We start from the raw sequence: 13,157 nt of genomic DNA, 5'->3' as shown, positions 1-13,157 counted from the left end.
AGCCCCACCAGGCTCTTGCTAAGAAGCCAACCCGTACGTGGCCTTCTTCTGAAGAGTCCTCCCCTGGATAGCTACGAAGTTACTGGGCTTCTCCACGACCGGAGCCAGCACCAAACCACCTCAGAATCCCTTCTTTAGTTTCCTTGCCTTGGGCTAGCCAGCCCTGAGACATAAAGTCGGGTGGATCCACACCCCAGGCCATAGCCCTCTTGGGGGCTGGTCAGGAGGACCAGGACCATGGAGTCAGAACATTCTTCTGGACCGGAACCCCAAACCACGTGACATCCGCATCTTAAGTACCCTCTCCCAGAAAGCACAGCAAGAGTGACACTCCCACTGGGCGGGCTCTGAGAGAAAGTAATCTCAAAGTACCCAACCGAACTGTGGTTCCGTGCCTGCCATAAGAGACAGTGCCCCTTATGGCCAGGCTGAACATCCTATAGTCCAGTCAGGCTGATGCTGAGGTCAAATTTGGAACAATTGTACCCAAACCAAACTGCAGTTCAGGTGTAACATTAACTTTCAAAGTGTCATATAGCGCATGCTCTTCAGGAGCCGGGGCTACACCACCATCTATGGCCAGATGGTAATTGGCAGACAGGCAGAGTTGTCCAGTGACAGTCTGGCTTCAGAGAAGCCAGCATAAAGAGTAGTCAGAGTCAATAAGTGGTCTTCAACAAAGGCATACAAACAAGCTGGCAGGGCAGGGCTAAGATGCTGGCACAGGAACAAGGCGGGGAAACAGGGAGCTTGCAGCACGTGTTCCAAACACTATCACAAGCAAGATACTGAGAGTTTGGCTGGCTTAACACAGGTTTGGTTTCCACCATGAGGCTGGCTACATCAATCACCTTGCAGCTGGACAAGCAGACAGGGAGAGTGCAGCTCAGCCAAAATCAGAATGCTGGAATGAGACTAGCAATTTCATAGAACAGGAGTGTTACACGCTCCTGACGTATGCATTCTTTGATTTTCTCTAAGCTTCGGTTAAAATCTAGATATTTGGGTAACATTTTTATATTTTAGTAATATGTATTTGAGTGTTTTGGAAAAGTGAAATTATGGTAGCTTATATATGTTTTTAATTGTGAAATAAACTCTAAATGGCTACTGAGGGTTAGAAATCTGTTGGATCTGTTCTTGACCTTCTCGTTGGGCTAATGATTTCACAAAAAAAAGAAAAACAAAAAAAGTAAAATTTTTAAACCATCAAGTAACACATATAATGGTCAAATACAGGAAAAAGGGAAAAAAAGCACACATATAAAATATGTACTCCACCCCCCCCCCCCCAAAAAAAAAAAACACACAATCTAAGTATATTAAGAAAAAAAAAAAACAAGAGTATATAGGTTTTGTTTTATTTATTTATTCTATTCATAGAGTGCTGAGCGTGCAATAACGCTCAGCACTCTATGTCCACCTCCTGGGTGTTAGATTCTGAATCATTTTCACTGGGACCGTTCACAAACATCTCAAAGGAATATTGCATTGCTTAATTTAATAATCTCGTCAACCAAAAAATCTGGCGGGAACCTCTGTGCACATCACTTTCTAAACACAATGCATGAATTTATATTCTCCAAATTTTTATGGAAATTTAGGGTTTCCAGGAAATATTTCACATTTTGGTGACATGTATTGGAGTTTACAAGAAGGTTGAAAGTAAGGTAGTTTAGGTGGTATTTACAGTGGTGTGAAAAAGTGTTTGCCCCCTTCCTCATTTCCTGTTCCTTTGCATGTTTGTCACACTTAAGTGTTTCGGAACATCAAACCAATTTAAACAATAGTCAAGGACAACACAAGTAAACACAAAATGCAATTTGTAAATGAAGGTGTTTATTATTAAAGGTGAAAAAAAATCCAAACCATCATGGCCCTGTGTGAAAAAGTGATTGCCCTCTAAACCTAATAACTGGTTGGGCCACCCTTAGCAGCAACAACTGCAACCAAGCGTTTGGGATAACGTGCAATGAGGCTTTTACAGCGTCCTGGAGGAATTTTGGCCCACTCATCTTTGCAGAATTGTCCTAATTCAGTTACATTAGAGGGTTTTCGAGCATGAACGGCCTTTTTAAGGTCATACCACAACATCTCAATAGGATTCAGGTCAGGACTTTGGCTAGGCCACTCCAAAGTCTTCATTTTGTTTTTCTTCAGCCATTCGGTGGTGGACTTGCTGGTGTGTTTAGGATCATTGTCCTGCTGCAGAACCCAAGTTCGTTTCAGCTTGAGTACACAAACAGATGGTCGGACATTCTCCTTCAGGATCTCTTGGTAGACAGCAGAATTCATAGTTCCTTTTATCACGGCAAGTCTTCCAGGTCCTGAAGCAGCAAAACAGCCCCAGACCATCACACTACCACCACCATATTTTACTGTTGGTATAATGTTCTTTTTATGAAATGCAGTGTTCCTTCTACGCCAGATATACTTGGACACACACCTTCCAAAGAGTTCCACTTTTGTCTCATCGGTCCACAGAATGTTGTCCCAAAAGTCTTGGGGATCATCAAGATGTGTTGTGGAGAAATTGAGACGAGCTTTGATGTTCTTTTTGCTCAGCAGTGGTTTTCTCCTTGGAACTCTGCCATGCAGGCCATTTTTGCCCAGTCTTTTCCTGATGGTGGAGGCATGAACGCTGACCTTAACTGAGGCAAGTGAGGCCTGCAGTTCCTTGGACGTTGTTGTGGGGTCTTTTGTGACCTCTTGGATGAGTCGTCGCTGCGCTCTTGGGGTAATTTTGGGCGGCCGGCCACTCCTGGGAAGGTTCACCACTGTTCCATGTCTTCGCCATTTGTGGATAATGGCTCTCACTGTGGTTCGCTGGATTCCCAAAGCTTTGGAAATGGCTTTATAACCCTTTTCAGACTGATAGATCTCAATTACTTTCTTTCTCAATTGGTCCTGAATTTCTTTGGGTCTCGGCATGATGTGTAGCTTTTAAGGATCTTCTGGTGGACCTTACTGTGTCAAGCAGCTCCTATTTAAGTGATGCCTTGATTGTGAACAGGTGTGGCAATAATCAGGCCTGGGTGTGGCTATAGAAATTGAACTCAGGTGTGGACAACCACAGTTATAGTATGTTTTAACAAGGGGGGCAATCACTTTTTCACACAGGGCCATGATGGTTTGGATTTTTTTTCACCTTTAATAATAAACACATTTATTTACAAATTGCATTTTGTGTTTACTTGTGTTGTCCTTGACTATTGTTTAAATTGGTTTGATGTTCCGAAACACTTAAGTGTGACAAACATGCAAAGGAACAGGAAATTAGGAAGGGGGCAAACACTTTTTCACACCACTGTAAGTATGCTCCTTTGGATTGCAAACTTGTTAGGGCCTGTTCTTGAACCAAAATATGCCCCCCTATTGGCCTTTTGATTTCACTTTTTAACAGAAACAAAAACAAAAATTAGATATTTAAACAACAAATAACACAAATAATGGTCAAATAAATGAAAAAATAAAACCACAAATACAAAAAAATTCCCAAGAAAGCACATACCCTCTAAATACAGAAAATTAAACAAAGAGCAGAAACTTTTTTTTTTTTTCAAGAAAATTTCACAATATGGTTTACGCATTGGTAATTTCACCGAATTGGTAATTTAACTATAAAATCACTTTTTTTTGTCATCACGGTTTCCTCAAGCTTGGCACGCCAATGCGATCCAGTTTTCAGTAACTGTCTGCTGTTCCTCTACAATACATTATGTAGCACCCTCAGTGTTACTAAGACTAGGTAATTTTGTTTTGCTCTATAGTCTTCCTCTATAGACAGAGGAGCTGGGGTTAATTTATTTATTATGTTTGACTGTGCAGTGGTCCAAGGGCTGTGATTCTGTTACCTCCTCCCGTTTTCTAGAGCTCTGTGGATAGTTCTAAAATCTAGTTTGGAGGAGCAGACACTGCAGCCCGAATATTTATGGTGTTCCCACCAATCACTGGGGTGGCCAAGCCCAGTAGGTGGGGGAGCAACCCAAAAATAGTTGAAAGCCTGGCAGTCAAAAAGCAGAGTCCAGGATCCAGTTGCCTGGTAGGGACCCCTGTGCTGGGGCGGGGGGGGGGGGGGGCATGCCCCTGGACAGAAGGATAGATAGGAGAAAGAGAGAGGGGGTGGTAGAGAGAAGGCGCAGCTGGAAACCTCACCCCCTTTGCCAGTTTCAGCTAGGTTGAAATCGATGGCACAACTATAAGCCCATCCCCACATGCCAAGGATCTATGTGTAGTCCTGGACTCTGAACTTTCCTTTAAGTACCACATCCAACCACTGTCCAAATCTTGCCACCTCAACATCTCCAAAGTACGCCCCTTTCTAACCAATAACACAACAAAGCTCTTAATTCACTCGCTGGTCATCTCTTGCCTCGACTACTGCAACTCCCTTCTCAATGGCTTACCTCTACATAGTCTATCCCACCTTCAGTCCATCATGAATGCTGCTGCCAAACTCATCTACCCTACCAATCGTTCTGTGTCTGCTACCCCTCTCTGTCAATCCCTCCACTGGCTTCCGCTCACCCAACTAATTAAATTCAAAATACTAACAACTACTTACAAATTCATCCACAATTTAGCCCCCAGCTACATCCCTAGCCTAGTCTCTAAATACCAACCTACTGTCTCTTCATTCCTCTCAAGGCCTTCTGCTCTCTCGCTCCCTCATCACCTCCTCCCATGTTCGCCTCCAGGACTTTTCCAAAGCCTCTCCAATCCTATGGAATGCCCTATCCCAATCTGTCCGCTTATCTCCTACTTTATTAGCTTTTAGACGTTTCCTGAAAACCATTCTCTTCAGAGAAATCTACCCTACCCACACCTAACAACTTTATTTTCATTTTCTCCATCAGCTCACCCCCCACAGTTATTACCTTATGTTCCACTTGACCCTCCCTTCTAGATTGTAAACTCTAATGAGCAGGGCACTCTGATCCCTTCTGTATTGATTTGTATTGTAAGTGTACTGTCTGCCCTCATGTTGTAAAGCGCTGTGCAAACTGTTGGAGCTATATAAATCCTGTATAATAATAATAGGCTGAATATTGAGCCTGTGAGTAAGTTGCAAAATTCCAGTTGTCTGACTGTGTGTAAAGGGAATCGGTGACATGTTTTGGTGACACATATTGGAGTCTATAAGTAGGTCGATGGTTGACAGTAAGGTAGTTTAGGGGATATAAGGATGCAATTGACTTTGAATAGCTTCTTTGGGTTACAGACTTGTTGGACCTGTTCTTGAGCCAAAATATGCCCCCCATTGCCCTTATTATTTCATTTTTTTACCAGAAAAAAAATGAATGAGAAAAATGAAAATAAAATATTTAAAAGTAACACAAATAATGGTCAAATAAATGGAAAAAATTAAAAAAAAACACAAATGCAAAAGATTTACCAAGAAAGCACATACACTCTAAATACAGTAAATTTTAAAAAAAGAGCAGATTTTTTTTAAAGAAAATTTTACATATATTACATAGAAATTTCACTAAATTGGTAATTTAGCTGTGAAAAATATTTTTTTTTGTTATTGTGGATTCCTCAAGCTCAGCACTCCATGCAATCTAGTTTTATGAGACTGTCTGCTGTTCCTCTACAATATATTATTGTAGCACCCTCATTGTTACTAAGAGTAGGTCATTTAGTTTATCTCCTCTATAAGCAGAGGAGCTGGGGTTAATTTATTTGTGTTTGACTGTGCAGTGGTCCAAGGGCTGCGGTTCTTTTACCTCCCCCCATTTTCTAGAGCTCTGTGGATAGTTCTAAAAACGAGTGGGCCGAGGAGTAGACACTGCAGCCTGAATATTTATGGAGTTCCCACCAATCCCTGGGGTGGCCGGCCCAGTAAGTGGGGAAACATTCCATAAATAGTTGGAAGCCTGGCAGTCCAGTTGCCCGGTGGGGACTCCTGTGCTGGGGGCTCTGCCCCTGGGCAGAAGGACGGACAGTACAAGGCGAGAACAAGCGGAAGAGAGATGGTGCAGCTGGAAGCTTCACCCCCTTTGCCAGGTTCAGCTAGGCTTAGCTGAAACCATCCTGACTGACAAGCTTTGACTTGTGTAGCAGAAAGCCTTACAGTAGCCCATTGGACACCAGGCTTCACCAAACAGGGACTTCCTTATCATCCTACCCCCCTTGCCATCCTATAGAGAGAGAGGATGCAAGGTGCAATATTTTTCTTGTCTATTGACCAAAAGGACAGCTTAGTGCCAGCACAAAGCAGCCAGAAGCCACCCTACATCTCTAGCTTGGGACAGACGCAGCCATGTGCTTTAGCATTCTTATGAGGTGCAGCACCTGCATTTCTCATCTGGAACTTTTTGTCATTGTTTTAGCTGTGCCATCAATCCTACCCATCAGCAGCACTACCGAACTTAGTATTTAGCAACCAGAACACTAGCAAGTCTTCATGACTTCAAGTTCTCTAGTCCTGGGCATCCCATGCCTCCTCATTCAAGTCTATCCCCTAAATGTGAGAAAGTTGCAAAATTTCAGTTGCCCTGTGATGGGAAAGCCCGAAAATCCAGCGGCTCCTGTGGAAGTAAGCGATACAATTATAAAACAGCCAATCAGTTATGTTTTGGGGACATGTATTGGAGTCTATAGGTAGGTTGATGGTCGAAAGTAATGTAGTTTAGGTGCAATTGACTTAGAAATAGACTAAATGGCTCCAGTGGGTTACGGACCTGTTGGACCTGTTTATGGGCCAAAATAAAGCCTCATTATTTCACTTGTTTAAGAGAAAAAAAAATTTGAAAAATTAAAATGAAATATTTAAACAACAAATAACAAATATACTGTAATGGTCAAATAAATGAACACCAAGGAGAAGAAACACAAATACAAAAGATTTGCCCTCCAGAAAGCATGAACCAAACTAAATAAATAAATTAAAAATACTGTTTCTGCATTGGTAACGTCACCAAATTGGTAATTTAGCTGTGAAATAGTTTTCACTAAAATCACTCTACTTATCCTTAGTCATCCTGTTTTTTTTTTTTTTTCAAGCTTGGCACTCCATGTGATCCAGTTTTATGCACCTGTCTGCTGTTCCTCTACAATACATTATAAAACAGCCAATCAGTGGATGAGTACAGCTGCATTATAAAAGGCCCTGAGTGATGTAAATAAATTGTACAAGCCAGCATTCCCTTCCCTGCTGTTTTTATTTTTCACAAAGATAAGTTGGAAAAAAAATTAAATGATTCTGTTTTATTGACATATAGTGCCTCTCTTGTTATTGCCGGATAGCTCAAGATTACAAGATTTAATAAAACAGCCAGCTCCGTTTGCTGTATGGAGTAACTTGATTGATTCTTTTCAAAGACTGGGAAAATATATACGTTCGTTCATTTTAAATTACTGTCTATTGTGGTTAACTAAATGCTTGCATTGGTCACACGTGGGAGAGGCACCGCAGGCAACGCTGTACACAGCACATGGATCGGCTTTTCTACAATATAGAGGAACTGAACTGTGGCAACAAAGGCAAGCAGAGGGCAAAGGACTAGTTACCAGAATTGTTTATGGTCTTTCTGCACCTGATCATTTCTCTATTACTAACTTACCTTGCCTTGTCTAAAAGTGATTGTGTCTTTGTATTGTGGTGGCCACCTTGGTAGAGACAGGGCTTTGCTTCCTCATGTCACAACCTGCAGCAAGGAGAACAGTAATGAAAACAGTAGTAAAATCACCAAATCTCCTGAGACTAGGTTAGGTCTTAACCACTTGCTGACCACCCTATAATTTTACAGCTACAGGGAGGCCGCTGCTAGCAAAATCACGTATATATATATATATATATATATATATATATATATATATATATATATATATATATATATATATGTATGTATATATATATATATATATATATATATATATATATATATATATATATATATGTATATATATATATATATATATATATATATATATATATATATATATATATATGTATGTATATATATATATATATATATATATATATATATATATGTATATATATATATATATATATATATATATATATATGTATATATATATATATATATATATATATATATATATATATATATATAATATATGTGTATATATATATATATATGTGATTCTGCATTTCCATCTGCAGGGGGTGCACCACCGGCAGCACGCTTCTGCTGGAAGCACAAGCTGATCTGCCTCGATCGCCCCGAGATCACCGTTATCGGCGGCAGGAGAGGTGCCACCCTCCCTTCCGCCGCTTATCGGAGCCATCGGTAGCAGAGGCGATCAGGTCCTGTACACTGCTGGGTATGGAGACAAGTGAGGCTAAGATGGCCCCCACTCGTCTCTATACCATAGGAGGGCAGAAGGTGCATTTTTTTCAATGTAACTTTTTAAAATTACATTTTTTTGCATTTAAGTCCAAATATGAGATCTGAGGACCTTTTGATCCCAGATCTCATATTTAAGAGGACCTGTCACGCTTTTTTCTATTACAATTCTATTTCTATTTTCTATTACAAGGGATGTTTACATGCAACCTGTAGAATTTTTTAAATGTCGCTTATAGAGATTTTTGAGGGAAAAAATTTGACGCCATTCCACGAGCGGGTGCAATTGTGAAGCATGACATGTTTGGGTATCGATTTACTCGGCGTAACATTATATTTCACAATATTAAAAAAAATGGGCTAATTTTACTGCTGTCTTATTTTTTTGCTAAAAAAAGTGATTTTTTTTTCAAAAAAAGTGCGCTTGTAAGACCGATGCACAAATACAGTGTGAACAAAGTATTGCAATGACCGCCATTTTATTCTGTAGGGTGTTTAGAAAAAAACAATATATAATGTTTGGGGGTTCTAAGTAATTTTCTAGCAAAACTGTTTTAAACGTGTAAACACCGAGTCTGAAAAAGTGGCCTGGTCCTTAAGTGGTTAAGGCGTTTATATATGAATCATTGATGTAAGTGCAATTTTTAGCATACGTAGAATACATTTTTACGATTTGACACTATGTGGAGCCTTTTTTATTTTGGGGTACTCCTAGGCAGGGGTGGACTGACCATTCAGCCACTCGGGCACTGCCCGAGGGCCCCGGGCCACTAGGGGGGCCCATCAGGGTTGCCAGCCTCAGTAAAACCAGGAACAGTATGTAAAAATCTGTGTTTTTTTTTTTTTACATCTGTCTCTGAAATATTTCTTACCCACAACCGTTTGGTCTAAAAACCCTAAGATTATAGCTGCCCCACCTCTCCAGTACCTTCTCAGCCAATAGAAACATGTCTGTGTATACTGTGTGATTGTATACTGTGTGGCCCCATAATCTCTGATTGCCTGGGGGCCCCATAATCTCCTATTGACCGGGGGCCCCATGAGTTGTCAGTCCACCCCTGCTCCTAGGACAACTGTGTCAGGAAGATTGGTATGTCAATGCGGAAAGACCTGCTGAAGTAAAAAAAAAAGTATGATGATAATGCTAGAAAAAATATATAAAACGTACCATTATCAGCTGGGAATTCAGAAACCAAGCTACCAGTGTGAGCTGTTGGCCGTGTCAAACAGCTGATAAACTTTCTATGAAGATTGCAAGGCAGGGACACAAGTTCCCAATTAAATTAAGTCAATAGTAACATAATAATCTCATGCATTCCTCCTACTGCTGTGATTTTGAAAGTGACTCCAAATCCATGTGGTCCCTGTTGCCACGACATGGTCTGGTCTTTCATTGTTTGAATAATTCAGGCATTAAACAATATGAGCTTGAGAATTAGGAGGATTTGCATAAGGCTTGTGGCTTTTAAACATATTGAAAAAGTTCCCCTCTTCCCACTTTGTAAGGAAGCAAACACAGCCAAGATGTCTGGATGTGTTTGACATTGTACCAGGTCTTGTGACAATAATTAATTTAGTGGAGGAAAGGTTGGGAAAATAAATTAAATTAATAAATGTTAGTTTAAACAGGATCCCCGGAGGTGGCAGGGTGTGTGGAGAACAATTAAAAGTTCATCGGAGCAAAGGATGGAATTAACTAAAGCAAGATTTTCAAAGATGATTAACACTGATACAATCCGTTTAACTGGAGCATAAGGAAGCCTTGGTGCAGTGGGGAACGCACTGAGCTTTGTTTAAACAAAAATTCAAAGTATACCTTGGGCAAACCTGTCAATTCAAACTGAATATAGGTTATCTTCAGTGGAAATTGCAAGTTAAAAGGATAGGTGGGTTCAGATATGTAGGCAGCTAAAGTTATTTTGACCTTTTATTGTACAAGCAAGACCTGGTGCCACCTCCATGGCTTTTTTATATGATGGATGGGTGCAATGAGCAATGGAGAAATTGGGAGGCAGGAATGTGCCCCCACCTATAACTGGCCTTCATAACAAAGAGCACATGGAAGGGCAACATATGTAAAACTAAACCAAAGAAAATTCCCAGATAAATTCACCAACCAGTCTCCTACCAACGGAATTGTCCCGTCTTAAGGCCCGTACACACGATCCGACTTTTTTGACAACAAACATGCAAATTATCTGTTTTAAGGCAACATCCGACCGTGTGTACACTCCATCGGACAAACTTTTTCGGTTTTCATCTGACTTTTATTGGCTGTGCGAACGGACAAGCTTTTCCAAAAACATAAGTCCGATCGTGTGTACAGAAAACCATCGGACTTTACAAACACGCATGCTCAGAAGCAATGCAAAAGATCAGACAACAATACATAAGTTGACCAAAGGTGGTGGTAAAGAGCAGAAAACCACGTGATTTGGTGAAAGTTGGCTGAAAAAGTCTGATCGTGTGTATGCTTAACAAGTTCTGGGCCAACGCCCTTTGTACAAAAGTCCACGGGAAAGTTTGTACAAAGTCTGATCGTGTGTACAGAAAACCATCGGACTTTACAAACGCGCATGCTCAGAACCAATGCAAAAGATCAAACAACAATACATAAGTTGACCAAAGGTGGCGGTAAAGAGCAGAAAACCACGTGATTTGGTGAAAGTTGGCTGAAAAAGTCCAATCGTGTGTATACTTAACAAGTTCAGGTCCAATGCCCTTTGTACAAAAGTCCATGGGAAAGTTCGTACAAAGTCCGATCGTGTGTATGAGACTTAACTGTTTGCATTAAAAACAGGTTTAGCTTGCACACATTTGAAAATAAATGCATAAGCTGCAGAGCCGCCCAAAGGCACCCCAATATTTCTGCAGTCCTAACTCTTATAAATTTATGCGAGCCTTCATAATAGAAGCACATGCATTCTAATGGATAGATATAGGAAAGATGAGCCTGGGGGTAGTCCACCCCTCCTTAAAGTCATTGGGGACACTGGACACCTAGCACATAGCACAATGGCGGCAAAGGTGTCGAGTGCATCTCCTCACCAATATTACATCAGTACAAACAACTGGCCACTGCCCCCACCTGTAACTGGCCTTCACAGCAAGGAGCACATGGAAGGGCAACGCATACAAAACAAAACCAAAGGAAATTACCAGCTCAACTCAGCAGTCATGAATTTGACCCTGCCCAAATGTCAAGGTCTAATGACCATCAATTTTTTATCACATGATCTGTTTAAATTAACCATTAATCATTGCCATTTTTTCCTAAAATGAATGTCCAACCAGACTGTTGGGTTTTTACTGCTATGCAAGGCTTTGATAGATAAGGTTTACCCACAGTGTCATGGTGATAATATTTTTATCCGAGAAGAAGTCTTAGTTTTAATATCCAGAACTAGAAAAAAATTGTTTCGATGGTACACAAAGGTGTGCAATCTCTTTTAACCACTTGCCAGGAAATCACGTACCTGTACCTCATTTGGCTTCAAGAGGTTGTACCGAGGTGATGGCTGCAGCTACCATTTTTTAAAGCTGATGTTCAGCTTTCTAGTAATAACTGATGTGTTAAAAAGCCGATAGGCTGTTATTACATGAAGTGGGAGGGGATGTCCCCCCTCCCGCTGCCTTCTGCTGCTCCTCCTGGGTCTCCCGTCCCACCAGGAGAACTGAGCCACCAGCCGGCACATCCACCGGCTGGCGGGAGTCCCGAACAGAGCCAGGTTCGGCTTTGATTGGGTCTCCGGTATAAAAACTCGGCATCCAATGGCCTGGATTTAAAAAATATTACTATTTAAAACTGCCGATCTTGGCGCTTTGAATACTTTTAAGTGCAGTGGAGTGGTTTAACCTCCCTGGCGGTATGATTATTTCGGATTTTAGGTGCTGAAAGCGGTACCATTATTTTGAATGGAAATTTGGCGTTTTATATTGTAAGCCTGCAATTCTTAGGAATAACTCACTGAAATCTGTTTAAACCAAAGTCTAGTAGACATCCCGGGTAGGATAAAGTTTGAAACACAAAATCATAAATTATAATATAATAAATAACTGTAAATAATACAAAATAATATAATAATCATACTTTTTATTCAATAAATTTTAGTAAATAATATAATCAAAAATATTGGTAGTCATATTGCTTCAGTAAACGTCTCTGGTATGGAAAATTTTAAAACATGGTACAGCACAAAGTCCAACATCACAGTCAGGACAGTAGAACCTTGTTTCTTTTCGAATTTTCCTTCCAGTGTCGTCACGCTTAGAGCAGCAAACGACACACATCCTTGTGGGTGCTGCTTTCTTTTCTGTTGGTGGAACGTGGTCCACAAAGTGCCGACCAGTCAAGCGTTCCGGGTTCACAACGCCAGCAGCACGACGGCCAGATCTGTTTACAGACGTTGGTGTTTGGTGCCTGAGGAAAATACGTTCGGCAACTTTCCACACAAAGTCCGCATGAACAACAGGCTTGTCACTATTTTTTTTTAGAAGAATGAAAGCATTCCACAGGCACTGCTCCAGAAGGTGCCTGAAGATTTTTTTATAATATTTTTTCTGTTGCTTCCTCATGGCTGGGTAAAAAGTCATGGCCTGGTCAGCACGGTCAACACCTCCCATAGTATGGTTGTAGTCCATCACGACTTGGGGCTTCATGATGTCTTTTCCACCTTTTGTGTGTACCATGACAGTAGAGGTGTTGTGAATGGTACTCATTAGGCACACGTTTTTTTTGTCGCGCCATCTCAGTGCCATCATTTTTCCTTTTTGCCAGGCAACTATTTCTCCTGCCTTGAGCTTTTTATTGACAAAGGTTGGTGGCAAGTCACGCCGGTTAGC

Source organism: Lithobates pipiens, unplaced genomic scaffold (genome assembly GCF_037356315.1).
Source record: "Lithobates pipiens isolate NorthernLeopardFrog02 unplaced genomic scaffold, aLitPip1_a1.2 Scaffold_10, whole genome shotgun sequence".
Lineage (NCBI taxonomy): Eukaryota > Metazoa > Chordata > Amphibia > Anura > Ranidae > Lithobates > Lithobates pipiens.
The sequence above is the reverse complement of the archived record's forward strand: the minus strand, read 5'-3'. Positions refer to the sequence as shown.